Here is a 26,577-nt window from a genome sequence, read left to right as displayed (position 1 = left end):
GGGAGGTTAAAAACAAAATAAAATTGGTTGGGAATAGGTATAATGCCAATCTCTGTTTCGGAAGATTTGTGTTCTGTCACTGAATAGAGACAACAAGCTGAAAGACTATTTTCTTTGGTGGACTTTAAATGGCGGCGGAGCAGGTAGGAAAGTCACAGACAGAGCGGAGAAGAAAAAAAGGCACAGAAAGTTCAAGGGTTAAATGAAGCACAAAAAAAGAAGAGTCAGATCCAAGGTAGCAGGGAGGACAAATTTACTTTTCCATACCCAAATATAAGCACCCAAATTTTCAAATGCATTGGGCCCCATTTTGGGGGTTTCCTCTGGTCCTGATTTTCAGAGATGCAGATCACTTACGACTCTCATTAGTTTAAACCGACGCCTAAAATGTCTCCAGTTGGACACCCAAAGGAAGACCAGAGTAACCAAAGAGAAAATGATACGTTTGACTTCCATTAGTACAAAAAGGTAATGTTGACATGCAATCCCCACATGAAAGGGCCCTTATACTCAGTAGCTACCTACAATGCTTGACCTGCCAATGAGAGACGAGCTCATCATTTTCAATGATGTAACACTATTCCAGCAAATAAACCTCCTCCCTATAGACTAAGAACAGGGTCCTCCAGCATAGCGCCTTCAGTGCTACCTTTGTTAGATAAACCTCTTTGCCAGTTTCTCTGTTCAGAGGACAAGTGATTATTATGATCATTCTTAGGCTAGCATGCTGCCTGCTTAGCCATCCCTTGTTTGCTCTTGTCTAAGAATCAAAATGCTACCCGGGTTTTCTTTCCATACAGAAAATCCTGATGCACTACAGAGTCATTGTTGGCTTTATATTACTCAGTCTTTCAAAGCACAGGGAGGACAGTATCCCACCTGCTCTTATATCAGTTGCTCTTATTGAAACGGATTCTTGGGCAGTCTATTTCACATAAACACTTGCTGTAAGAGGCCAGCTAGACATGAACAGACACTGTGTGCAATAGACAGAATGTTTCGTGACAATCCAATTGGCAGAGTGCAAATGTGGCAGATGGGCACATTTCTCATCCTTAATGACATGCACCGCATTTGCCCCTTTGTTCAAGTAAGAAACCAAGAGAAAGAAAGAGAGCGCAAGCAAGCAGAGTCTAAGGGCAGGTCTTCACTACGGGGGGGGGTCGATGTAAGATACGCAAATTCAGCTACGCGAATAGCGTAGCTGAATTCGACGTATCAGAGCCGACTTACCCCGCTGTGAGGACGGCAGCAAAATTGACCTCCGCGGCTCCCCGTCGACGGCACTTACTCCCACCTCCGCTGGTGGAGTAAGAGCGTCGATTCAGGGATCGATTGTTGCGTCCCGACGAGACGCGATAATTCGATCCCCGAGAGATTGATTTCTACCTGCAGGCGGGTAGTGTAGACCTAGCCTAAGCCACTTTGCAAGATTGTCATGTCTCCCATGCTATTGCTGGTTCCCTTTCTTCTCTTAATAAACAGCAACCTGCAAACAAAGGGCAAGATCCTCAGGTGTAAATCAGCATAACTCCATTGACTTTAAAGGAGATTCTCCAATTTACACAGCTAAGAAGTTGTCCCACAGTGCCTCACTCTGCCCTCCAATGTCCTTCTGTAACAAGAACTCACACAGTAAAGTCCGGATTTTCAAAGCCTACACTCAAAATTGCAAATTAGTTATTTAATGCACAGAAGTGGCCAGATATGCATGTAACCAGCCATTTGCATGTGCAGCTACTCCATCTGGATGCAAGTCCACAGTAATAATGCATGAAAATGAAGCATGTAATCCATGCCAGCTTGATGCAGATAAAGTATCGCATGTAGTGGCACCTAGATCAACTAGAGATTGATAAGCCTGCTACAGCCATGGCTGATAGAAATGTGTCTTTTAGCTCATGCAGTAGAGACTTGAGTATTAAGTTCCAAAGGTCTCAGGTTTGATCCTGCCTGACGATCAGGGTCTGTCGGCATTATATATTTACATATGCATTTTCTGCACAGAGCTGCAACAATGTATTTTTAAAGATTAGGCCCAGATGACACATGATTCCAACGAATGGGCTTGCACACAGCATAAATTAGTGCAGAATAAAATTTGCCATTCCTTCCTGTACTCTCATGTCAAGACACAAACAGTGAACCACACAGTGTTGCAAAACCACCCCAGTTTGGCAGAATAGCCCATAAAGTACATACATTTCAATGATAAAGATAAAATTAATTACAAACATGACTTTGCTGCTAAAAAAAAAAATACATGGCGGTGGATATAAAAGAGGCAGTAAATCATAGCTTGATCGCCTAGCCTCTGGAATCTTGAATTCTAGTTTGTAGCCTTGGAAAACATAGATTAGGATTGGAAAACTGATTTGGATATCATCTAGGTCAGTAATTTCAGATAATGTGTGTTGGCTGTGAAATCAGGATGTTCTAAATATGCCATAGTTCACTTCTGAAAGTCTAGTATACAGGACTCGTGTAATGTCAACTTAGCAAACAGAATGTGACCTTTACTCTCTGAAATAATTATAAAATGCAGGCCTGGCCTTGCTGTGAAATGGAACATTTTATTCTAGCTGTGCAGTTCCAAACACTTTCTTCTCTTCCAGACATTAGACAAGATGTCAAGTTTGTCATCACATGGAAGGTTTTTATTAATTATCTTTTAGAAGCTCAGTCCTTCTTGTAAATTTATTTTTTCACGCCAAGAAAATTCTTCTATTGAACTAAATGTCTATCTTCTTAAAATTTTGTCCGCTAAAGGTCTTCACTTTGAAAAGGCCTGGCAAAAAAATAAACCAAAGTACAGATCTGTGTTGAAAGCAAAAGAGAATATTGTTTAAAGCAGAACATATTCTAAATTTCAGCAGCATATAGAATTCATAATTGTGTGTGCGCTAAAAAAAAAAAAAAAAAAAAAAAAAAAAGTTTGCTGGATCATTAACTATTTAAAGAAAGTAGAACTGGCATCTGAATGCTTACAGGTATCTTCTCCCAAAGAAAATACTTTATTTTGCACATAGGAGATTTTTAAACATTGTGAAGGTACACAAATGCTGTTCATACTTACAAATTAAAGGGCATATATGCCCCTAATTCAGCCAACCCATCCTGTTTAGCAAAGCGCTTAAGCTGGTTGAGAATTTTTTGGCAACGTGTTTTTACCAAAACCATCAAAACCGAAAGTTTTTGCTGAAATACATTAGTTTCAATGAAACTTTCATTGCGAAAGTTTCTTAGGTCCAGGATGGAATTTCTGGTCAAAACAAGAGAGGCACCTACCCCAATATAGCCAATAGCACAGTGGTTAGGGCACTCACCTGGAATGAAAATTTCAAAACATGGTTTTGTCCCCATACTGAGCTAATTAAATGTCGAAAGCTCAAGATTTATGAAATGGAATTCCTCCTTTTTAATCCTCCCTTATTAAGCACATGCTAAAATGCTTTTGACTTTAGCCAATGAGCTTCTTGTCATTTTCAAGAAGCAAAGAGATAACAATGTTCTAAAGCTAAAAGTACACTGTTCTAGAACTGAGAAGGGGTCGGTCTTCCATCCTTTTACTGAGAAAAATAGCATCTGCAGCCTTCAATGATTGAACAATTCTGCACCAAACGCCATTTGCTCATAACCTAAATCAATTTGGAAATGAACTGTTCCCTGCAAAGCAAACAGCAGGGTTCAATCACACAGCCCTAGAGATCCCATGGACGGACATACACAACCAAACCCTCTCACCTGGTGCAATTTACTTCTTAATAAAATGTGAGGATTGAAGAGGCAATTTTTAATATCCTGACAATTTGTCTATGCAAACTTACTACTGGTCTTTATAAGTAAATGTCACTGGTTCAGCTAGCTCCTATGTAAGCTTGGTCATAAGGTCAGTAGATAAAGCTGTGCTTCCAATGGTGGTATTAGGCCTACTAAACATCTTAATAAAACAGCAAACATATTCTAGAGGTCATGGCTGATCTCAGTGCTTGCACTGAAAGCTGGTCACACAAGAACCATGGAATGGAAAGCAGAAGGGGATCTCACTTTTTTTAATCAGGGCTGACCAGAGGATAACAATTCCATCTTGCAGCAGATTTTGAGGCTCTGAAATGAATGTCCATTCCACATTGGGACACCGGGGGGGAGAACTTACCTTTCTAATGTTTTGGTGAACATGGTAGCTAGGGTACTGCCCTGGGACATGGGAGGCCCAAGTTTATGTCTATACTCTGCCAGATTCAGACTGAGCTAGGATGAAAAACTCCACTCTGGAGCAGGGCCATCCCAGGCCATGGCTGTAACTGCTCGGTAAAAAGTCTCTCAGACCCCAAAATCCTTCCCAGGGAAAGTGCTGTGGAAACTGATACATCCCCATGAAACAACAAAACAGCATTTTTCACCAAAATTGCATTTAAGCAAAACTGTTCTGACAGTTTTTAATACCTCTCCCGCAGCAGATATTCATGAGAAACCTGAACTGAAACCCTTTGTACGTGACCCCATCTCAGAACAGGGTTTCACTGCCTCTCTGCAATTGATGGAAAGTTAGCCTCTAAAACAAGCTCCCAAATAGAACATAAAATGAGATTTTCAAACCATCAGATCTCTCTGCTTGTTATACAGGAATTCCATTCAGCTCAGATCAGCCATATCCCAGATTTGGAAGTGATGTTCTCCACCAGTTCTACTGTAATCCTTCTCGAATATTTGTCAGCCTGATGTGTAATAGATCAAGTCCCGATTAAAAAACCATAGCCCTCAGAATGCCAATTACATCTCACATTGTTCTTATGGGTTGAAATTCATCCTTATGCAGAAGACTTAGACAAGGCATATCCAAACAGGGCGTAAGTGGGGTATAGTCCGTGCATAGGCTAGGGTGAACTGTATCCAATATAAATACAAAAAAATCTCAGATTATTAGGATTACAATATTCTAAAGTTGGAGGTCCAAATTCTATCCCTGCTTCCATGCGAGCAATTGTAATACTAAGAAATCACCATTAAACCCTATAAAGTTACAGGAAAAGTTAACATGGAAAAGAGAATCGGGCGGAAGTGACAGTATTGCCAACCCCCAGAGCTCAAAAATCAGGAGTTAGGCCCAAAGACATCATGTGATGTTCAGAAAATTATACAATTTTAGGTTTTATTTTCTTTTGCTATTTGTTTTGTTTTAAGGTCTGAGGTACACCCAGCTTGTCTTTTTCAGCATTTCCTCTGGAATCTTGAGAGCTAGAAACCTGTTGTGTTTTGTTTTTAAAAAATTAAAGCTGAGGTTCTTGCATATATTCTCTCATAATACTATGACCCTAGGGGCTGTGGAGTGAGAAAAAACCTCCAAACTGTGAGAGAAGGTAACACTGAGTTAATCTCAAGATGAAAAATCAGGGAAGAATATGTTGTTACAGAAACTGAAATCCTGGCTAAATAGCTACTCCAAATCTAAAGACTCCTTCCTTCCATAGGTGCTTCAGAAATAGGGCCTCAACATAAGCATGGCCATACTGGGTCAGACTAATGGTCCATCCAGCCCAGTATCCTGTCTTCTGACAGTGGCCAATGCCAGGTGCTTCAGGGGGAATGAACAGAACAGGTCATCAAGTGATCCATCCCCTGTTGTCCATTCCCAGCTTCTGGCAAACAGAGGCCCATTATTTCATTGGGTAACCCTTGGTTCTTGTGTTATGAATAACACTTCCTTATTTACTTTCTCTACACCAATACTGACTTCTATCATGTTCCCCCCCTTAGCTGCCTCGTTTCCAAGCTGAACAGTCACCATTTTTTAATCTCTCCTCATATAGAAGCTGTTCCATACCCCTAATCATTTTTGTTGCCCTTCTCTGTACCTTTTCTATTTCAAATACATCTTTTTTGAGATGGGGTGACCAGAATGGCATGCAGTATTCAAGGGGTGGGCAAACTATGGATTTATATAGTGACATTATGAATTTTTCTGTTTTATTACCTCTCCCTTTGCTGCAGAAATATTTAGTAAGAGGGTCGATTATTGGAGAAAAAAATGTGGGTATAATAGCAATAAGTAGCATCGCCTGACAGCATTCTACAGAAGAAAGGTGAATCCTGGCCCCACTGAAGTCAGTGGGAGTTTTTCCATTGACGTCAGGATTTCACCCATAGCATTTTGGATCAGGGAAATAGTTACATTAAATTGTCACAGATGGTTACCATAACGGAATAAGGGAAATATTCTTATGAATTAAGGGCCTTATTCTGAATTAGACTGGACAATGGGATTTTCGACACTGACTTCAAGTAGCAGATCCTCAAACAATTGTTTCACCTACCCATATATAGGCTACTTGACAGACATTTTTGTATGCCCTTTGAGTGTTTTTACAGCAATGGACACAGAAGGAAATGATCTAAAAGGTTGCAGCATCCATCCTGAAATTGGTGTCATTAACAAAGGTATTATAATACTGTAAAACTATGCACGGATTTATACTTCATTATCACAGCACCACCAAACTCGCCTATGTAGGCTAAAAGAAATGCAATGCTGTTTTTCGGAATTCTATCCTATTGGTGGAGTGTGTGGTATGTTTTTTTTTCTTTTAATATGGGGGGGGAGAAAGTGAGTGAGTGAGTCTGTGAGAAAGAGAAAAAAATAGGAGTTAACCTCTTTTTTTATCATGAGATGGTTCAGAAAAGCCTATTCACAACCTCTACAGCTCTACCTCTGAATCGGATAGTGAATTCAAGTCATTTTTGTAAGAAATGCTATTAAGATTTGGCAATAAGATTCTTCAAGGATGATAAATATCCTTTTAAAGGGCCTGCACATCCATTTACTGCACAGTTCTGTCCTAAAAATGAAAATCACACTTGGAGTACTGAAGGGTGGGTTATGAAAATGCAAATTAGAGTGACTTTATTGGCTCAAATGAATTCAGCTCTCTTGTCACGAAGAAGTATGACTGTGCTAGACTTCCATTAACTGGAATCAGAATATGACAAAGTCTTTAGGGGGACTATCTAACAAAGAGAACTTTCAAAAGGAAAGGCTCATAAAAGGAGGAGTGTTTATTATGAGAGTTGTATCACACATTGAATAAAACGTGTATCGTCCCCGATATGGGAAATCGTGTTCATTGGATTATTTAAGAAGTGATTTACTGGTAAGTGTTTTTGAACAGGCAGGTGCTTTGCTTCTCAAGTTTAAGTAAATAAGGCTGTTAAACCAGCATCAGAACCAGACTTTTCACATGGACCCTATATCCATGCAAGTCCCAATAGGACCCTAGAGTCCATGCTCGTAGATCGCTTATAACAAGACTGGAATTTTAGGTCAAAATTTACAAAATTAGAAGCCTATGCTTAGGCCCCTAATTTTGTATAGACTGATCTTCAAAAGTGCTGGGCACCTAAAAGCTACCACTGAAGTCAACTGATGTTCAGCAGGCTGGTATAACTGAGGTCTTAGTTTGATACATAGGTATAGTTAAGAAACTCTGGCCTAAGGCCTGAGTGTAAGTTTTGCTACAACATTGCCAAGCAGTTTTTGCAAAAAGAATCAGGATTAGCCTTTATATATTGCCCAAACCCTTACATCCATACCAAAATCATCATCCATATTAATTAAATATCTTCAGAGGCTAGTAACAAAGGGCAGGATTCTGGATACTCGTGATGAGTAGTACTTTTCTCCATAAGTAGTCCCATTAAAATAAATCAACTGCTACTAGTAATAATACCTAGCTCTTATATAGTGCTTTTCATCAGTACATCTCAAAGCACTTTAAAGGAAGGCAGTCAGTATCATTATCCCCATTTTACAGATGAATCTGGTAAAGTGCCACTCATCATCAGCGAATGAGACTACTCAATGAGTAAAATACTACTCAACGTGTGGAGTCTGGCCCCAAATAATTTTATTTGTATTATGAAAGGTGGTAACACATTCTGTGACAAACCCATACACCAGGAATGAGATTGCAATTGGTTAGCCTATTTAGAGAAGGTTGCACAATAAATATAGCTTACAGGCAACAGAATAATGCAAATGAGCCATTCTGTAGCACGACTGCACCAGTGAAAGAGGCATAAATAAGACACACTGAAAGTCAAACTTTCCTTCTCATTAAATTGCAGTGTATGGAGCTATCCAAACCTAAACCGTATTGCGACAATAGCCTGTTCGAAGGTCTGTTTATATTGAACATTTTAGTTATTTATCATCTAATGAACCAAACAGTTTCATACGGTTTTCCAGTAGTTATGGCTCCATGAAAAACACTTGGATGAGTGAAAATTTTAATCTATATAAAAAAAAATTAAGAAATTCTTAAACATAGGTATGCCACTTCATAATTACTTTCCCCCATGCAAGTGGATATTCCATACAGAAAAATATTGATGCGGCAGAACCTATTATAGAAAAAAAAAATTAAAGTCATATTTCCTACACCAGATAGCATTTTCAGATGAAATTTTTTGCAACTATCCTGAATATGATATATGTATAATTTTGCAACAACATGATCGTTATCAAAAAGGTATAACCTTCCATCTCTTGCTTTCTTTACATTCCACAATGTTATAACACACAGCAATTATAACTAGATCACAAAACTTGCTTGGTATAACATTGTACATCTGTCTTTCGGGTATACTGCACCGGGAAGCTAAAACCAAAACAAACTTGCTAAAAATATACTTTTAAAAGAGCACATGGATTCATTTGCTATGGTAAAGACAAGAGTGGTATTGTGAGCCCCAAGCATTCAAAAAAAAAAATCAGGAGTTGAGCTCCCAAAATATTTCATAAAGAATATTTCACAAGGCCCAATCCAAAACCTATTGAAATCCCTGGGGTAGATTCCATTCAATGGGGCTCATGAACTCTGTAGAATAACAAATATAGCTCATAATCTTCAGCATAAGTATGTGTGTTAATTTGAGCTCTGTTACAATAATTAGATTAAATTACCTGTATTATCTTGCCACAAATTATTCCCAGTGGAATTAATATAGTATCTTATGGTGGGGGAAAAAATGTGACTTGCAATGATATCTGATGGCAAAAATAACCTGTTATAGTACAGGCATAAAAAGTGTTTAATGGTTTAATATTCATTTTCATAATTTCACTAAATACAAAAGCTGGGGTTCAACCAAAACATTAGACATCAGATGAAAGACAGGAAGGTGATTTACTATTCAACCAAAAGAACCACCTTTTTTTTTTAGTTTACAAGTGCAATCAAAACACTTCTGTGAACTACTAGGACTCAAAATTTTTCATTTCATGACAATTGACAGGCCATTGGTTAACAAGTCACCTAGATCAACTAGGTTCTTTTTTGCTATTGAAAGTATATAAATAAATAAAATGTTGTACATTGATGCCAATGCAAACATAGTATTAATGTTCTATAATATTATACATTAACTACTGTACCAGGTATAATTGAAGTGGCAGTTCTCTTAATTACATAATTAGTGACACATTTTGTTCTGAACTCTCACTGGCTTTAGTGAGAGTCACATGTGCATGGGTCAGGGAAGAATTTGGCCCCTCAGGCATAATTTTAATTATACTTCCATAATATTGAGTCATTTAGAAGGCATTTTTAAATTGTATGATTAGACTTCTGGAGCATGCCAGCGTCTGTGAAGACACAGGGAATAAACCTACTCTCACTTAAATCGGTGGGACTTTTCTTATTGGCTTCATCAGGAGCAAGACCACAGCATGTTCCTTTAATCTTTTTATTGTCTTGGTCCAGTTTATGTGCTCATGATCAGTGCAGCTGCTTTATATATTATTCTTTAGCAAGGGTATGGTAAATCTTCAGACAAAAGGAATTACTCTCATATGAGGTGGACTGTGAAAAGCTTTGTTCTCTTTATCACCACCAAAAGATAAAGAAATGGATGAATGCACTAGCTATTGGGGGCTTGTTGGTCAAGGTAAGGGCATGAATCATATTTCAGCAAGCAAGCTGAGCCTAGGAAGTCTCTTGTGCTAACTCAGTGGGAACTACAATGTACCATGCCCTTTATAGAGGAAGGGGAACTGAACTCTGAAATTAGCGAGGTATTGCTGAAAACCTGTATCAGGGACTGCACAGTTCATGCTGACCTTAACTCACAAGATAGTGGGCGACCTCACAGTTAGCATGCAGATGGTACCTTTTCCAAACACTAGTTAAGAGGAGCCTCTATTTGGGAATAATCTACTGAGGTAACTGGGATTAGAGCCAGCTATGCTAGACAGCACAATATACTTGGACACATTATCTAGCTGCTGATCAACTCACAAAACATACAAGCTAAGTCATAGAAGGGAAAAGGAAAGTAGATTTGTTGTTACTTGTCTGCTCACCTTTATTTGAGGGACACATTTTTACAATTTCTTCTATAAAACATGTGAAATCAACTCGCTGTGCTGGCCTGCATAATTACTCTGCAGTGATGATAAATTAATTGCAGTCCTTTTATGCTCCTTCTTTCTGCGTGTGTCTATCAAAAGAAGTAACTACTGACCCCAGTGAACCCAGATGAATGATCAAGAACTACATAAAGTTACCATAGTTTTAGTAAAAAATAAGATAATTGATCAACTCTGAAATAGCCAGTGTAGAAAAACCAGGTGCTTAAAGAGAATGGGGGCGGGGGGGAGAATTGCATCTCCTTAATTTGTAGAATCAGTATCTGGTAGATTCAGAAGACTCATGGTATAATTTATATTAGTCAAAAATCCAATTCCAAAACTGTTTATAAAGAAAAATGTTTAAATAATTTTAATATTGGTCAATACTGGGCCTTTTTTAAAAAAAATAAGTTTTTCCATTCATGAAAGATTGGTATCTTTAACTTATTATAGGTACCCTCAGCTGGTAATCAGCATATCTCCAATGACTTCAACAGACCTAGGCTGATTTATACAGCTGAAAAATCTGCCCCTAAATAGATACACCTTATCACAGTTCATGGAACTAACCAGGCCTTGCACATGTATTCATAAAGCACAGTCCTTTTCAGGTGTTAGGCTTCATCAAGAAATGTGACCTTTTTGGAAATAAGACAAGAGAGAACAACTGAAAAAGCTAAATTATTTTTGCCAGTTCTTCTGTCTCTAGAAAAATTATGTCCTGGGGGAAAGACAGCAAGTAACAGAACATTTCTGTGCACATCACAACATAGCAAACTCTCTAAAGCTTACAGGCTTCCTCTGTTAACAGTGACATTACATCAAGAATGACCTTTACAAAGAAATAAAACCCATTAGTTCTAGGAACACGATAACTATTAAAGATCAACACTTAGGAGCCGAAGCAAAACCTATATCTGGTAAATTAATTAGAACACAAATTATATGAAACCAAGACCTTGGTCTATAACCTCTCTCTTATAATTACTTGCCTTTTAAAAGCTGAATGAAATCTTTTATGTATGAAGACGCTACTATTGACCCTAAATGCATTAGGAGTCAGAAAGAAATTTTCCATATATTGAGAATGGGATTTGACTGAATATTTGAACATGCTTTAGTGACATCCTATTGAAATCACTGTTTGTTTTCACTCATTGGCAATAGATACAACCAGTGAATCTTAAAATTAGTTGGAAAATACTTTGAGGGTGTTTTCTTTTTTAAAATAGAATATTACCACATGCACACACACATTTCCCTGACTTTCTGGTAAGTTTGAATACTTTAATGAATGTGGCAGTTTTTTAATATGATCAAATAAGGCCCCAGTGCTGCAGGACGTGTCTATCTTTACTTATGCACATATTCCAATTCAAGTCAATGGAAGTACTCACATGAACATAAGCTTCAGGATTTGGTGATAAGGGCCCAAAGTCCAGACTAGTCTGCCCATTGACTACCATGGGCTTTGACTCAGGCCTTTAATTTGTAGTTCCTTGTGATTATACTGCAGAACACACTTCCACCCGGGCAAACAGTGACTATATTCTTTCCTTAAAATGTGTTCACTGTCATTTAAAACACCTTTTTTTATTTTATTTTTATTTGTGCAGGGGTAGAAATAAAGGAGGGAACAACCACTGTCTAAAATGTCAACTGACACACAGCAGCTGTAGGAAAATCTGAGCCCTAGAGAGCTGATGCTTTGATTTTAAACATTTTATTCCCTGGCCAACTGAGGACCCAGGCAAGAGTTACTAATACATTAGGGGGCAGATCCTCAGCTGGTTTAAATTGTCATTGCATCATTAATTTACACCAGTCAAGGATGTGCCCCAACAAGCTTAATGTTTGCACAGAAAAGGATAGTATTAAGCTAACAGAACACCTTAGCCCTTTTAACCCTGGCAGTTAGCCAGTATTTAGGGTCTTGTGGTTCGTTTCTGTTAGGTGGAGAAACTGATGATGGAATCAGGCTTTTCTTTGACATAATACTGAATCTACGCACATTCCTGGTTACTTTAAAACAGTAGGCAGCTTCTCTGTTCTTAGTTCCAAGCCTCTTTCCAGGCAGCACTCTGCCCAAAAAGCTCTCTCTCTCGCTGGGTTCTCTCTCAGGGCAATGTCTTGAGTCCTTTTCTGGCTCTCTCCTTGGCTTTCTTGCTGCCTTCTCTGTCTGCTTCAGCTCAGGCACACATACAGCTCCATCAAATAACAACCAGTTAAACCCTTCCATCCACATAGCTCAGTTTTTGACTGGCCTTGCATGTGGGTTGTGTTTTGTGTGGTGGCTCCTATTATTTCAGTTATCTTACTCCAAAAAGTAGCTTAACTCCTTCTTATGCCTTGTCCACACTTAAGTTAGGTCGACATAGCTACGGTACTGAGGGGAGGGGAAAATCCACAACTTTGAGTGTCATAGCTATGCCTACCTAACCTCTGGTGTAGATGCAACTCGGTCAATGAGACTGAGTGTTTCATTGACCTAGCTACTGAGGGAGGTGGAGCTCCTACGGAGACGGAAGACCCCCTTCTGTCACTATGGCACTGTAGCATCCGTAGCATAGACATGACCTTAAATTTATCCTAAATAAATGCCCATCAGCTTCAACAAGGTTTAACCCAACCTCAATCGCCACATTACATTTCTTTTGGGAAATGATGGCTTAAATTAAAAGGCAGCAAAATGTTGTGGAACTTGAAAAATTGTTGTGAACCCCCATATTTAAAAAAACACTATACTATCCACAGAAGTTTTCTGGAATGTATCAGATTCCATCATCCTTCATATTTACCGAGTTTGCTTTATTTTTTTTAGAAAAAAGATGACCCCAAAAGCTGCGATCAAAACTGAAGATGTGAACAGCAGCAAAATGTATGGTTTGAATCTAGGTTTGCAGCCTGAACCTGTATCTATTATGGGTCTGAATGCTCAGAAGGATTGGGAGAGTTCAGATTCAGATCTGGATTTCAGACTCTCACTTTGAAAACACTCGTAGTCAAGCTTCTGTCCTGCCCATTACAGAGAAACAATGCTCAGATCAGATTCACTACTGGGGTTTTGTTTGGGGCCTCTCTTTAATCAGAGGCAAGGACAACAATTTTCCAGGCAATTTTCACCCATGGAAGACTGACTCTGTTTACTTTACCTGACCTCAGTGAGAAGGCACAGTCTTCTTTTGGAATTCCTCCTGTTGGGTTTATATTTGCTCATGGGATGTCCTAACACAATTAAAAATAGTGATGATAATTTCATTTGTTCGTTGTGTTCAGTTTTTCAATTAGTTTGGTACATTCTGAATCGCAAGACCACGTAAATCTGCTCAACTTACTTGAACATAAAAAAAAACTTATAGAACAAGTCCGAGTATCCAATAATTTAAAGGCACTTTTCCTTGTACATAGTAATTTAAAATTACTGGAGCACTTCATTTTTTTCATAAGCGCTTCAGTCTGGAAGTGATTGGGGTTCTGCGCTTGCACAGTGTAAAGCAATTTAAAATTATTCGAGTGCTTCAATTTTTATAGGAGCTTCTATTTGAAAATGATTGGGGTTCTGATTATGTGCAGTATTGCACAATTTTAAAGTGTCCCCCTCCCCAAAAACTGTTTTTCTAATCAATGTTTCATGGTTGGGACTGAATTCTGGAATAATGTAATATATAACATAAGGCCTGATAAATTATACAAGTATTTTAAATTTAAGCAAACTTTCATCTCCTAAATAAGAATTTCAGTTTGGAAGAGTGAAACCCTCTCATAAGCATGAAGAGTTACACTTTGAAATAAATCAGGATTATGTAAAATCAGAACATCAGTTTCAGTTTTTAAATGTTAGAACAGACCCTTTCTAAAATCAAGTTTCCATGTCTACTATTTACTGTAAAGTACCAGCAGTTCAGAAGCTGAACTTCTTTTTCTGCAGAAGACAAACGTGTGTGAAGGTTTTTTTTAGTAGATTATGGTTTGAATCCCACAATAATTGAGCTTTACTGATAGATCTCAGCCATTAAATGGCCAAGAATATTCATGCTCTTCTTAAATCACTCCCCATAGCAAGGAAGGGAAAATTGAGGACAGGTAGCTGGTGGATGAAAATGGGCAAAATTATCTGTGTACCACTGGTGGTCTCAGAAGCACTTACTGGTGTTTGGGACAGAGATGGGTAGTCAAAAAGGTGTCAGCTCCTCTATCTTATTTCCAGTTGCTAAATTCCATTATAAGGCTGCCAAATATACATAAATAAATACACCTCTACCCCAATAGAAGGGAAAAGCTGTCCTCAGGAGCCAAAAAACTCTTACCACATTATAGGTGAAGCCGCGGTATATCGAACTTGCTTTGATCCACCGGAGTGCGCAGCCCCGCCCCCCGGGAGCGCTGTTTTACCGTGTTATATCCGAATTTGTGTTATATCGGGTCGCGTTATATTAGGGTAGAGGTGTACTCTACTAAATCTATTGTTTTTCCATGTAAGCAGTTGCTACAGAAGCCACAAGGATGTTATGCAAGCATGAATAGCTAGTATCTAAAATAATCTTGGTATTAAAAATGTGGTCCACAATCTTTAGGACTAAGCATGGCACCCTAAAAAGGAATAAATTAATAATGGCTAACCCTTAATTCTTCCCAAGAGTTTGAAGATATTATTTCTTTTTTCTTTGCTATTAAAATGAACCACACTGAAAACAAATTCAATTAACCAAAACAGTAAAGTAATTCAGTGTCATCATGTACAGTGGATTGAAATGATAGTGGCTAGTCCTGAAAGATATTTTACTGGCCTGGCCTGCCAATCAAGACCTTTGAATTCTGTCTCTCTGATTTCAATTAGTAAGTAAATACTAAAAAGAACGAGACATACTTGTGGCACCTTAGAGACTAACAAATTTATTTAGGCATGAGCTTTCATGGGCTAAAACCCACTTCATCGGACGCATGCCTGTAAATACTGACATCTTGAATTGCACTGTATAGAGCTACTTTTTATCCAGAGTTAATCTTGTTCACTGCATCTATTCCCTAGGCTGAGGCTTCAGAGTTCCCAGTTCCTGTAAATCCTTAGTATTACATCTTTTGATTCAGAAACAAAAATACTAACATATCTTATCATTCAGAAACACGTGTCTTGGGTTCAGGAAGGACTGTGTTCTCCTCTCTCCCCATAGTCATCTGCTGTGCTCGCTGCATACAATTAAATTGCAAAGCATCACTGAACTCATCTGAAATATTTTGCTTAAGCAAAACCTCAAATTATTGTAATTAAAGAAGCTGTGAAGAACCCCAGTTAGACTGAGTGTCCAACAAATATTAATCAGTAAAGTAATATTCTATTATTAAAGAACAGCTATTCACAGTAGGTGCTTCTCTTACAAGAAACAAGATTAGAAATCAAGCCAAAAGCAAACCAGAATGCACAGCGAATGAGGCTATTTCGTGCCTAATTTTAACTAATCAATGCTTCTGCGTGGGTGGTATTGTGTGTTTTGTTTCTCTCTTCCCTCTCCTTCCCCCCACCCCCACCCCCCGCTGCTCCCCCATAGCAACAGAAGTTATAGTGGTGAAGAAGTGACATTTTATAGAGCATAGGGCTGAGAACCAGACCTCAGGATGACATCCTGGCTCCACTGAAAGTCAATAGCAAAACTCCCATTGACATCAACGGGCCAAGATTTCTCCCCTAGGTTCTCTTCCCAGCTATATAACTGACTCACTGCAGTGGGCACCACGGGCAAGCCACTTAGCCTCTCTTCAGTTTAATCATCTGTAAAATGAAGGAAATAATACTAATGTACCTCAGAGAGGCTGTACAGCTTAATTAATCCAGTGTTTATAGAGTGCTCTGAGATCCTTGAATGAAAGGGGCTATAGAATGCAAACAACTCTTCTAAGAGAGTTGATGGAGAGCCCAGTCCTGCACCCTGACATCAACTGAAGGCTTGTTGAGCACACATGGGTACCGGGTTGTGTCCAAAAAGAGATGCACAAGCAGCCCTACAATTATGAACATGCTGCACCTCTCTTTTCAGCTTTTTCTCTACTTGTAGCTGTCGCCTACCCTGCCCCGCATGCCTGTTAAAAAATGATGACAGTAGGCTCATAATGAATCTCATCTTAGCTTCCTGAAACCAATCCCACCACAGCTTTCTTCCTCTCATTTACGTCCATTTTTCTCTGCCACAAGAAAATACTGTTGTGTATGAGCATGAGGCACAACACTTTTTCCTTTTACAATATAAAGGAATAAATGTCAGTGGTTTAAAGTAGGAAATATTCCTGTCTTTCAGTCAAGTACAGCATGGCTGCCAGAAACTAAGTGATTTATAAGCCACCTTGGCATACATTTGAAACACTTGGAGATTACAAGTTTACTTCTTCAGAGAAGGCTCCCTAATAGAATAGCTTATAGGGAATGAACTAAGATATCTTAAAAGCAGGTCTATAGACCAGTTAATCACAAATCTGTCCCTTCTCCTTAACAGTTACCTTATATAGATTTTAAGATGAAGCAGTAAATTGTGCTAATCCAGTTCTCTACTGCTGTCCAAAAGGAATTATTTTTGTTAACAGCACAGTAAATCAAAGACTTGTTAGCTGAGTTGTACAGAAAGTGAGTTTCAAAAACGAAAGCTATAATTTGTCAGGTATCCAAAACTCTTATGGGAACAGGCAGTGCATCTATTACATATTGGTTAAATTGTATTCCTGTCACATTTACATTGCTTATGACAGGAGATTTTTAAGCAAGGGGAGAGAGAAATGTGTAAATCAAAAGTAAAAAAAAATAATAATAATTGACTGACTGCAGAAAGGTAAGTTTTATATAATTACCTAGATATGTAATTCAAACAAAGGTAAAGGCAGATATTTTAGAAGTACAATGATATTTTAACTTATGAAGTGATATTTACAATTACAACCTAACCAAGTTCCAGCTCTCCAAAGTCCAGCATGAGAGCTTCATACCATAGAAAGCTCTGTAAGTACAACACACACATTGTCAAACAACTGTACTCAGTTTAAAATGGCTGTGTTATCATTAGTTCTTATTTGTATTGTGGTAGCACAAACGCCCCCAATCAGGGATCAAGGTCCCTTGTACTAAATACATTACACACTTTAAAAAACAAAACAAAAGTAGTCAAGAGATTCTAAGGATGTTACACACTCAACTCCCTTTAACTTTCAGTGGGAGCAAGTTAGGTACTTAACTCCCTCAAGCACTTTTGAAAAACCCACCCTAAAGGGTTATGTCACTACAGACTTGTTAATACTCTGATATCAGCAAAGCTTTACTAGTGATTCACATCAAATCAATGTTTATTGAAGAACAGATGCGAGGGTTTTATACAGTATGTGATATGTTTATAATTCTCTTTGAGACAGTAAAAAAAAGTCTTATTTAAAAAGACTGATCAATATTATACGAGAAATATGTGAAAAATAAAAAAAATATATAATACTAATGAGAGTGTTATGTTCATTTCTGCCAGCAACAAAATTACCAATCCCTTATTGTACCCGGCAACCACAGAAATGAAAGTCAAGTGGAACAGGAATGAATATTAGATACAACAGATGGAGAATGACAAAGCATCTGATTGAATGGCAAGGAAACTGCTATATCAGGGGTCGGCAACGTTTGGCACGCGGCTCGCCAGGGTAAGCACCCTGGCGGGCCGGGCCAGTTTATTTACCTGCTGACGCGGCAGGTTCGGCGGATCGCGGCCCCCACTGGCCGCAGTTTGCCGTCCCGGGCCAATGGGGGCGGCGGGAAGCCGCGGCCAGCTCATCCCTCCCCCGCGCTGCTTCTCGCCGCCTCCATTGGCCCGGGACGGCGAACCGCGGCCAGTGGGGGCCGCGATCCGCCGAACCCGCCGTGTCAGCAGGTAAATAAACTGGCCCGGCCCGTCAGGGTGCTTACCCTGGCGAGCCACGTGCCAAACGTTGCCGACCCCTGTGCTATATCATTACTTCTCAAGATCCTTCCAGATAAGATATTACTGGACAGCAGAAAAAAAATAATTCTGGTAGATCTGGCAACGGGTAAGAAATATTGGAGAAGTTTCTATGGAAGACAACATGAGTCTGTACTTTCTCTCTTATTCTTCTGTACTAAAGCTGGAAAGAGGTGGGAATCATATTTGCCAATGCACTGAAACTTCATCTTTGGCACAGGGGGACTATGCCCCATTTCAGCAAAGCATTTGAGCACATGCTTAACCTAAACATATGCTTGAGTCCTACTGAAGTCAATAGAACGCAGTCACATGTTCTCTGTTTTGCTTTGTTGAATCTTGACCCTAGATCTCTGTTTGCTCTAAAGCGCACATTAAAAAAGTGCTACCAAGTGGGAGTACCCCATATTGATCAAAGACAGCAAAGTGATCAGTGGCAAACACAGCCTTGACAAGGAAACTCTGAAGGAGAAGAGGACCAAAAAAAGTGCTGGTATTTCTTTGGCAGGCTCTGAGAAAATGTTACATGACAGTCTCCATGGAATAATGAATGATAAAACATGAGGCTTGCACTATCTTCACCATTGCTATAGGTCTATTAGTGCTATGACTTTCTTACTTTTTTCTTGCTTCAGTTGTATGTAATTTCTCCTTTAGGAATTTAGTTGGTTTTGCTTTTTACTGTCTTAATTCTTCAAAATAACTTTTAAAAAAAGGTAAGGAAGGAAAGAATTCCCGTCTTCACAACCTCCCTGTAATCAGCTGCAGATTCACCCCTGCAGCGCCTCCTGCTGGTCATCTTAGGAATTAGCTCACCAGTCGTCAGAGCACCCTCTGCAGGCCAGGTGTCCAGCCTGTCGTTGGCCCCTGTGTCCCTCCCGGACCCCAGTGCCCTTGGCTTGGGTGCTGTCCCCCTGGCAGTACCCCACTCTCTCTCTGGGTCTCCTAGGGGAACCCTCACCCCCTATCCCTACCTTGCCTCAGTGTAAGGCTACTGCCAGTCACCAACTAGCCCCCGTTCCCTGGGGCAGACTGCTGTGTATGCCACTCATCACTGGCAAGGGGGGTTTGGCCTGCTGCCGTCTTCCACCCTCAGTACCTCTGTGGGCCTAGAACCAGGCCCTACAGCCTGGGGAGTCACCAGCCTGGAGCTCCCCTGTTCCTCTGGCTTTTCCCCAGCCCTGCCTCACTCCTAGGTACCACTCAACCTTCCAGCAGCCAGGCCTGTCTCCCACCACAGCTAGAGGAGAGACTGCTGAGCTTCTGGCTGCCCTGGCCTTCTTATAAGGCCCGGTTAGTCTGTTTGGGGCGTGGCCCCAGCTACAGCCACTTCCCCCAATCAGACGGGGTGTTGTTCCTTTCCCCAGCCCCAGCCCTCTGCAGGGCTTTTCCAACCCCTTCAGGGCTGGAGCGGGTGTTCATCCCGCTACACTCCCCCAGCTCAGACCAACAAGAATTCTCCTGCCAACCTCTCTGGGTGAAAATCCTGGCCCCACTGAAGTCAATGAACATTTTGCCATTTATTCCAATAAAGCCAGGATGTCATCCCATGCATTTATTATTTAAACTCTATGCCTTTGTCCTTGGTGATTTGCTTCTTGCCATTAACTGCCATCACGTGTGCTGGATCCTGGTTCTTAGTTCTCCCTTTTGGCTCATTTCTCCTTCCTCATCCAAGAGTCTACTGTCATTATTGGATACTTCAACATAAATATATACGTAAATAAATTCATTTCATAGCTATAACAAAGACTGAGGCATCCATTCCAGCTGCAAATGGTAAAAAGCAGGTGGTCTGCATGCTTGTTGTACAAAGCTTCAGTGATGAACACATACTAATGTGTGCGCCACCAAACTTGTAAAATCAACTTTACAATATACAGGCTGTCTACCAGGCAATGAATGCAAACCTGCTTTATGCCTCCCACTTTCACCCTAGTATTAATGACACACATTACAGAAATCCAGTAAATCCAAAGAGTTAGACAATAATAATTGAATTATGATATTACTGAATACCTATGTTGAAATAAAAACAACCAGTGTAGACACAGAGAATCAAAATGTCGACAGCTCTTGCTTCAGTTAAAAGTATCAAGGGAAAACTGTCAGGGAGAAAATTTCTTTGAATAATTGATGTCCGTCTCACTGCCTGTGAAAAGTCCATGGAACAAACAATAAAGTCAATAGCCTTAAGGCAGGTCAATATGAAAGCACTGTGAGGGGAGAGCAGAAGACCACCTGAGACTAACAGAGTAAATTGGCAGTGGGATTTAAACATGTCTTTCCCAAAGTCAAGCAGGAAGATGCAGATCAAAACACAAACTCCCCCCCACACTTTAAACTACCCAATTGCTGTCAGTTTATACTTCTTTCCTAGACATGTATTTCTTTTGTGGTCTCCTGCTGCATAACTTTTAGATCTAGATGTTTGATAAAGCTGGTTGAAAATGGGAATTTCCATCCTGTGGGAAATTCTAGTATTTTGGGGAGTGAGGGGAGTCCCAAATTTGGACAATGTTTTTTTCAGGAGGGAAAGCATTGAAAAAATTTGATTTTTAAATGTTGAACCATTTTGTTATATTTGCCATTGAAATGAAATGTTTGGACATTCCCAAATTGAAATATTTCATGTATTCAATTTCTTTGAATAACTGATCTATGTCTCATTGCCTTTGAAAAGTCCATGGAACAAACAATAAAGTCAATAATCTTAAGGCAGTTCAATATAAACTGACAGCAACTGGATAGTTTAATTTTATTTTTTTAAAGTTGTTTCATTTCAATTTGTTAAACCAAATCAAATTGTTTAATTTCACCTCAGTTCAACTGTATCTACACTGAACTGTATCTGCATCAGCTGCTGCACCATGGGGATTGTAGTTTGGCTGCCTAATGTCTCCATTCTCTTCAGTGAGATGGGCTCCCTTGCTGGACTACATCTCCCATATGCACCAAGATCATAATGATCCTATGATGCACCATGGCAGTTCATCAGAGGGGATACCTTGGTGTTTCATGGAAGATGTAACCTCACTCAGGAGCCTAGCGCATAGGGGAGAATGGGGCCACGAGTCACCTGAACTACAGCTCCATGGGGACCCACAGCAGCTCAGGCATACACAGATTAATATCAAACTGACCCAACACACAACATTTCAATTTCATTTGGTGAAATACTTTGATTTGGGTCAACCCAAAAACAAAAATATTTCATTTATACATTGAACTAAACATCTTAGTAAGAGACAATCCTTGTCCTGAGGAGCTAACATGCAAACAGACAAGACAGATAAACAGTAGGAGGGGAAACTGAGGCACAAGAAGGTAAAGAGACTTGCCAAAAATCGCACAACAAGTCAGCGATACGCATTAATCTTTGGCCTATAAAAGTATCTTGTCCCCAGGGACCCAAAACAGATATATTATGAGTTCTGGCAACTCTCACTGACTTAAATGAATTTCAGGTTTTCAGCGTGTCTCTGTATTGGATACCATGTTTGGTGAATGTTATATACTATTTATGAAATGGAGTTCTCATGAGTAAGACATATTTATTTAGCATTAGAATGAATTAAAATCTTGGGTCTTTTTATATCCAAATTCACCTTCAGAATTTCAGTCCAATTGCAAATATTACTAATAATATTTTCCCACTGTAGAAATTAGTATTTTATTAGTAATTTGGGGTCAAATCCTGAAGTCCTCATTCAATTTTTATTCAGCTCATACCTCAGGCAAAATCTCCCATTGACTCAATAACAAACTACTAGAGAGTCCAGGATTTGGCCCTTTGTTTCTGCAATTGTTCAGTCACAGTGTGGTTAAAGCTTCCTCTTGATCCAGGAAGGAAGAAAGATGCAGCAGCCCTTTCCCCTTCTGTGCCAGCTCAAATGCACCGGCCAGTGAGTTGGGGTTGAGCCTTGGCTCCACCTCCAATCTCCACCCACCTACACAAGATGGGTAGCAGCAGCTACTCTCCTTACCCCAAGTTGCTATCCACAATCCAGGTAGCAAGCAAAAGGGTGTAATGAGGCTCCTTATTCCCCAAGTCCCTGCACAAGCATGCTCACACTCTGGCCCTATGAATAAGGATTACCCTAGCAAGGAAGCACTTGGTCCATGTTCTGAAAGGGGCGCCGTGCAAGCTGCCCACACAAATCTTCCAAAGCACATTGCGCCGGACATGCACCCTTCCTGCTGTTTGAGTCGGAGTACAGCCATCCAAATATCTTTTTTTGTTGAAAAACGCTAATTTCATTGAAATGGCAGAAACATTTTTTGCTGAAGCATTTTGGTTTCAAATAAACGTTCATCAGGAAGGTTTCTCAGGTGATCGAGTTTCTGTTAAAAATCAGAAAGAGAGAACAAGATCCACCCCACAAGACCGAATAGTCTGGTTGTTAGGGCACGAAACTGGGATGTAGGAAATGTATGTTCAAGGCCCTGCTCTGTCTGATCTGGAGCAGGTACTTAAACTGGGTTTTCCACATCAGTGCCCTAATCAATGAGCTATTGGGTCTTCTGCAGTAAGAGTCTCTCTCTCTTACACACACATTTTATTGCCCCCCCATCCCTCCAAAAAAGATTGTGTCATTTCAATGCAGAATGAAAACAAATTTCATAACCTCAAGATTTTTTGCAAAACCTAATTGTTCTTTTCCAGCCAGCCCCAGTCATGGTCACCAACAAACTAAACTTTTTACATTTGCGACTCAAATCCAGTATTGAACTCAGCCCTACAGATGCAGAAGAGGGGAAAGGATAGAATACTAAGCCTCTGCATCACCTATCCTCATTTCTACATAGCTAAAGGTGCAAGCCACCCTTTGATTATGCTCAAATGGAAATGAATGCTCAACAAAGAATCCAGGCAAAATGGCTGTAATACATGAACTCCAAAGGCATTGCAGGATGCCGCCTCCCTTCTTTACTGTCTTGGTTAGTTTGTATTCCTAGTCATCTTTACAGTTCCCCATGGTGCCATAAAGAAAGGTGAATCTGTCTTAAGCATGAATTAATGTGTAGTGATATTACAGCAGCTTCTTGCTTTCCCCTCTGAATTCACTCTGCAGTACTTCTGTTTTAGTCATGCAGTAGTAGTTTTGCAGTTACCTGCTGGTATCAGAAAGAAAGTTTGAACTTGCCCTTTGTTCTCTTACATGGTATTTGCCTATGGCCAGAGGCACAAATATGCAACTCAATTAAATCCAGTCCTCTTGTGATAATATACATAGAAGTGCAGTGAGGGAAGCTTTGCCATGACACTCCTTGTTGCATTTGACAAGTTTATTCAAAAGCAAATATTTCAGTGGGGAGACCTGTCATTCGAGTCTTGTCCTGTATGTGAGATGAGCTAATGCAATGTCAGTTACCTGAATAGACGGGACCTTGCTTCCAGATGTTCCATTGTGCTCTGCAGATGACAAGTGGTGTAGGATTGGCACCAAAAGAGAGAGAGGGATTATGAATGGCTCTCATCACTAGCTTCCTATTAGCAGAGGTTTAAAATTTCATTGTTGATTCCTCTAAATTCGGATAGGCACAGTATAAGCCAGTATAATGCTACCCTTCTGTAGGTCTTTCATATAATAGCAATAAAAGGGGGCAATTGTAGCGAACAAGGTGGTAAACTTAAGTTACTCTCAAACTAGTGAGAGAATTGAAATGATGAAATAAGAGAAATTGAATCAATGATTCAAGTCTGGGAGAAAATTGTAGACCATTTGTGGTTCCAGGGATCCAGACCTCGAATTGCAATGTCATCGACTGGTTTTGCTTATAGTGATTAGCGATATAGCAAAACTGCAGGAACATCGCTGTGGGAACCACAAGGACATCATTAATTTTTGAGAAACACAAGGAAGTTGAAGGATCCAAACAGGTGCAACTATTGCCGACAGCGGGAGGGAGGAAGCTGGAAAAAGACTCAACTAACTTTTGACGGCAGTATAACCCATGGTGGTGCATACCCACTGAAATATAGGGCTGGCATTTGCTGCCATAATGAAATCATAAATAAACTGAAAAATACAAAAAGTACCCATAAAGAGACTGTGGGCAAATAATATATGGGAACCAAACAATAAGCTGATTTATTTCACAAACAAATTACTTCTCCCAAATCAGAATATTGTGTTTTTATCCAGCCTTTTACAAATATTATATAAGCCTCACAACTTCCCTGGGGACTATAATTATTAGTAGACCATATTTTCCAGAATGACAAACGGAGATGCAGACAAAGTTGCACAGCAAGTGATGAAGTCAGAATAAGAACTCGGGAGTCTTTAAGTTCATATGAACAAATACTTTTAATAGAATTTGAATTTAAATTTGGCTTTACTCATTAATACCCGTGTTTAATTTCCTGATATGTTGCTTATGGTAGATAGCAACTGGTTTTCTGCACTTTCTTTGTATGTGTATACATGCAATATTTATCTAGATAGCATGCCTTTAACCATGGGCTTCTTCTAGGAAATAAAACATTTTCACTGCCATTTACATAGTGTGATTATCAATTGTTCAGAGTTGAAGGACCAGATTCAGATATGTGTTTAGTATCTGCTATTCTCTTTAAAGTCAATAGGAGTTTGGGTGCTCGGAACGTCTCAGTGGTTCAGGTTATTTCCTAGACCCACACATGGAGTGGACAGCAAACACCACCCCAAAAAGCAATTTCACGATCTCTTTTGCAAAAATGCCCCATCCTGCATTCACAGCAGTTGTGCTCAAAGCTGCTTACTATATATGCATTGAACTGGCTCAGGTGTGATATTCATACTACACACATCCACTCCGACACATGAGCAAGCACTCCATTCTACCTTTGCTAGTACATCACTGGTTGCCAAAACTGGGAGAAATCAATCTTTTCCTTATCTTCCCCTTCACACAATGAACTGTTAAAACCCCAAGATCAAAATCTGATACAAGGACAAAAGGATTCCCCCTTCTTCTGAAAGAAAGACAAAAGTTATTGTGTTTCTGTCATGCTTGTTATCAAACTACGATGACCCATCCCTTCCACCCACACAAACTTATGTTATGATGGGCATACATGTCTGTTTGTGAATGTCACTTCTGATCCACGTGACATCCTCTTTCCTAGGCCTGGTCTACACTGGGGGGGGGGATTGATCTAAGATACGCAACTTCAGCTATGAGAATAGCGTAGCTGAAGTCGACGTATCTTAGATCGAATTAAAATTACTTACTTCGCGTCCTCACGGCGCTGGATCGACGGCCGCGGCTCCCCCGTCAACTTTGCTTCCGCCTCTCGCACTGCTGGAGTTCAGCAGTCGATGGGAGAGCGATCGGGGATCGATTTATCGTGTCTACACTACACGCGATAAATCGATCCCCGATAGATCAATCGCTACCCGCCGATCCAGCGGGTAATGTAGACATACTTTAGTGTTTTGGCATAGAAATCAATTAATGAAAGAAAATTCATAGCAGAAAAAGGAAGCAAACAAACAATAATAAGACGGGGCACTGGTAGCTAAATAGTAATAGAGATGTTCTTATACAGACTTGACTTTATTCTGCAATCCCTTGTTCAGGTTGCCAATGAATATAGACCAACTAACCACCTGCTCAGCATTGAAATTCCTTCTTAAACAATTCTCCAGAAAATCCTTTTGATGTTAATCCACTATTAAAAAAAAGAGCACTGCTTAAAAAAAGACAAAGGGAAATCTGCACAACCTTGAAATGTAATTGTCATCTGACAGTGATCTGGTGCTGTATTTGTATGAATGAATTATATTGTTCTCTAATTCACACTGTGAAAGGAGGGACAGTCTTGAGGGTAAGACACTGTACTGTGATTCAGGAGAACTGGTTCAGTTCCCAGCAGACTCCCTTTCAACTTTATCCAAAGACTTTAGACGTCATTAGGAGACTTCCCATTGACTGCAGCAGGATTAACGTCAGGCTCTTAAGTGACTTTGGGCAAGTGACTTAGTATCTGCATCTGAAAATGGGGGGAAATTATTTCCTTCTTCTGTCCTTTGTCTTTTCTATTTAGATCCTAAACTCTTTGGGACGGGGATCATCTTTTATTGTGTCTTTGCAGCACATAGCACCATAGGACCACCCATCTCAAAAGGGATGTCTAGGCACTAAGATAATAAGAAAAAGAAGAAGAAAAGACAGGAAAAAGAAAAAGGAAAATAAATGTCTTGGGCCTGGGTCTGGGTGTCT

General features: G+C 39.8%; 1 protein-coding gene across 1 annotated transcript in view; it reads right to left on the bottom strand.

Annotated features, from left to right (window-relative positions):
- The window catches only part of LOC112106846 (cadherin-13), a 743,971-nt gene that overhangs the window by 618,827 nt on the left and 98,567 nt on the right, over positions 1–26,577 (bottom strand). The window lies entirely within an intron of this gene.

This window comes from Terrapene carolina, unplaced genomic scaffold, assembly GCF_002925995.2.
Source record: "Terrapene carolina triunguis isolate 2854851 unplaced genomic scaffold, T_m_triunguis-2.0 Scaffold33891, whole genome shotgun sequence".
In the NCBI taxonomy this organism is placed as follows: domain Eukaryota; kingdom Metazoa; phylum Chordata; order Testudines; family Emydidae; genus Terrapene; species Terrapene triunguis.
The sequence above is the reverse complement of the archived record's forward strand: the minus strand, read 5'-3'. Positions and strand labels throughout refer to the sequence as shown.